Below are 3,670 nucleotides of genomic sequence, written 5' to 3'. Positions count from 1 at the left end.
ATCAACAAATTATAAATTTTGCTAAAATGATCATAAAGTTCCTTATTTATAAAAATGAATAACGAGAAAAAACGAATTTTCTGTCGAAAAATGCCTGATAACTGCAATTGTTCATTAAATTTGCTTATAATATAAAGAATTATCATCTTGAGAAAAAATTTTTTAAATATAATATAGTTTCCTTTCAAATTCCTTGCAATATAACGTCAAAAAACGTATAATTATGGAAAATCGTAGAAAACATTTTTCCATCAAATAATTTGTTCATCAAAAATTTTGTTGTTTAATATATAATATTGGAACATCTTTAGCTAATGTTACTCTATGAAACGTCGGCGATTTCAACAAGTTTTCTGTTATGTGACAAGCACCGAGAATGTGAAATAGATAAAATGGCAATTTTTTCGTTATATTTGTGTATTTATAAAAAATTGAAAACCTTATTTAAAAATGAGGCTCGATAACTCTCTTAGAAATCTTAACAGCTTTTTTTCAATTTTTTTGTGTTTAAGTCGCTCAATATTTGTGGGCCGTACGTTATTTTAAACAAAAAATGTTACTTTTCGCCACTGTGGGCCGGGAATGTAAAAATGTGATCATGTACACTCCCATCTAACACAACGCTGCCGAAAGTTAGATGAAACTCTCAGCATAAAACACTTACCAGCTATGACTCTTGATTGAAACTATTCGCCCCCCTGCCCCTGCCCCTAACCCATCATTAATAGATGTTTCGTAAGCCTCTGAGGTAGGGATTTAATTAAGGAGTTTAAAAAAGGTAAGACTGATGGTTCAACCCCCAGGCAGAAATATTATGCATATTTTTTACATAGTGTGAAGTATTATATATAATATTTATTTGTTTTATACATTTTTTGTATAAAACAAATGAATATTATATATAAAACTTCACACTATATATAAATTGTATGTATATTTATTCCACCTGGGCCGTATGTGCTACGTTTAAATTGTAAAAATAAAAATGGAAATTAACACATTCAGTTTTTGAAAAATCGGCAGAAGATGCAATAAAGTGTTAAATATCAAATTTTTTTTAAAGAATGCGCTTTTTTTAAAAGAGACAATGAAAGTACGTCTGTTTTAATATCAATGCATGTCATGCATTGTAATAATATAAATTATGCAAATGATATTCAAGTTGAGATACAAATTCAAGTGCGAAGCACGAGATACGTGATGAGAACGTATTCGTTAAAGCCGAAGGAGCTTCAACAAAAAGAGGTGACTATCACCAAATTACTGTTGTCGATGCTTTGACCTTTAATATTAAAAGGCTTCTGCACAAATGTGACGAGTAATATAAAAGTACAAGCACAGAGCGCGAGGTAAATACATTATCGAGCACGGAGCGCGAGATAAATATATTATCGAGCGCGAAGCGCGAGAATCAACAGTCGCGCGCCCTGGATGCATTAAAACTTGCAAGTTTTTCTACGAAAGTTTTAGCAAAAATCTCAAATTCATAAAATTTAGTCTTTGAAGTCTCATCAGTCATTTGAGCAAATAAAACTTAAAAAATATTTACGGGTTCTCAAATAAATAAAACATAAAAATGTTGAAATCTCAAATGTCAAGCTTCAGCCGGCGATCACTGCTGTCGACCGCGACAGCGGTGGTCACCGAGAATTTTTCAGATTTCATTTCTTTACTTCTGCTCGTTCTGTGACTTAGGATACTTAAGGATTTAACTAAAATTGACAGGATGTAATCTTTGAAATCTCATGTTTAATTTAAGCCAACAAAACTTCGAAAATATTCAGGGGTTCGCAAGTTATGATAATACAAGTCCAAGCGTGTCTGCGTCGAGTCTCAGACGGCTAGAATCGCTTCTAAAGCGACTAAAATTCGGTGCAGATTAGACCTGTGCATTATTTAAATCGAATCGATTTTTTCCGAACTGACGTAGCTGAGTTTAAGTCGAGAAAAATCTGAATTGAACTAGGAAGTTAGAAAGCCTTTCGAATTGATATTCGAAGCCCTTAGTTTTTCATTCAACTTCCGGTACGTAATGATTATCTGTATATTTATTCATTTCTTGTAGAGTCAGTAGTGTAAAATCTGCTGCATATAGTCTTGACTGTGCAAATCATTATACCACACGAACACACACGCGGGCACATATAATTGGGTGGTTGACAAAACACTTGCTCTTATTCTTCGGTGACCGTATCGTGAAGGTTGGTATGTTTAAGTGAGAAAATATTCCTCTGGTTTTTTTATATTAAAAAAAAATGTTCAGAAACTGAAAGAATCAAATTTATGTAAAAAGTGAGAAATTAGTAGTTCTAAATTCTTGTCCGACTGGACAACGATTATTTGCGGCTGGTAAACTCTTAAAATATAAACATGTTTTTTAAGGATTGCTAAAGTCCAGGACATTCTGCATTCAATAGGGGAAAATATAGTATAGAGATAAGATAAGAAATTCCAAACCCAAGTAGCAGCAAAAATATTTTAAATAAATTCTTTTATGTGGCTTTCAATTCAGCAGCGTTCGTGACGCTTAAACTTAAGGGGGCGTTACAGGCTCATAACACGGTGATTGCGAATGAAAAAATATAAAAATATGGTTCAGCTGTTCCAAAATTTAGAAAAACTGTTACTACAAATATTGAAAAAAAAACATTTTTTCTTTTTTTGTTTAAGGAATAAAAAAAAATTATCATTTAAATAATGGTGCACCGTGAAATTATTAAAATGGTTTAAAACGCGAAAAAATAAAGTATTACATGAAAAAAATTAGTCAAAGTAGGAACAACAAAAATTGTTTGAAAAAAATTAGTGAACCTTTTTTTTCAAATTAGTTACAAAAATTCAGTGTGAAATGTTAGTGCATATGCCCTTTTGCTTTGTTAAATGTTAACACTTATGCCCTTTTGTATAAAGGTGTAAAACGGGAAGGACACCTCACCGACACTATAAGTGTTTCAACCCGGGACTACGAAATCCTGAAAATTGTATCCGATTCAAATTTTATATTCCCGTTGACAGTGAATTTATTTTACATCTAAATGATGTATAATAATTAAAAATTAATGAGAAAGAAGAGTTAAAATTTCTTTCTTTCAACTTTTTTGAGTATAGCCATGGTAAGGGTTCAAAATAAAAATAAAAGTTTGAAATTTACACTTTTTTAATTATAAATAATATTCGGATTATATGGAGTCGTATAATGATAAATGGTCGATCCGAAACACAATTGAATGATTTTGTATCATTTCAAAAATAAATTCTGGCATTTTTGTGCGCCAGCGGTTTGCTAGTATAGAAATATTCATGCATTAACATAACAACGGTATGATGGTCATTTTTCATCAGTATTTTTTCATCAGTTCCTCAGTATATATTTTGAAATATGGATAGCCATTTTACCGACGATCAGTGGATTGACTTAATTGTGTACTTATATTTTTATTTTATTATTTTATTATTAATTTTGAATAATTAAAAAAAATCATGAATGCATCTAATACAAGAAAGAACATGTATTTATTAATTTATCAATATAAGTAGGTTTATTTTGAAAATTAAATTGAACACAAGTAAAAAATTTTAATCAACCTTTCCATATTAAGAAATGGTAAATTTGTAAAGAACATGCATATAAACATGTAGATGGGTAGATAGATAGATACATAGAGAGATG

This window comes from Belonocnema kinseyi, chromosome 1 (genome assembly GCF_010883055.1).
Source record: "Belonocnema kinseyi isolate 2016_QV_RU_SX_M_011 chromosome 1, B_treatae_v1, whole genome shotgun sequence".
NCBI classification, from domain to species: domain Eukaryota; kingdom Metazoa; phylum Arthropoda; class Insecta; order Hymenoptera; family Cynipidae; genus Belonocnema; species Belonocnema kinseyi.
The sequence above is the reverse complement of the archived record's forward strand: the minus strand, read 5'-3'. Positions refer to the sequence as shown.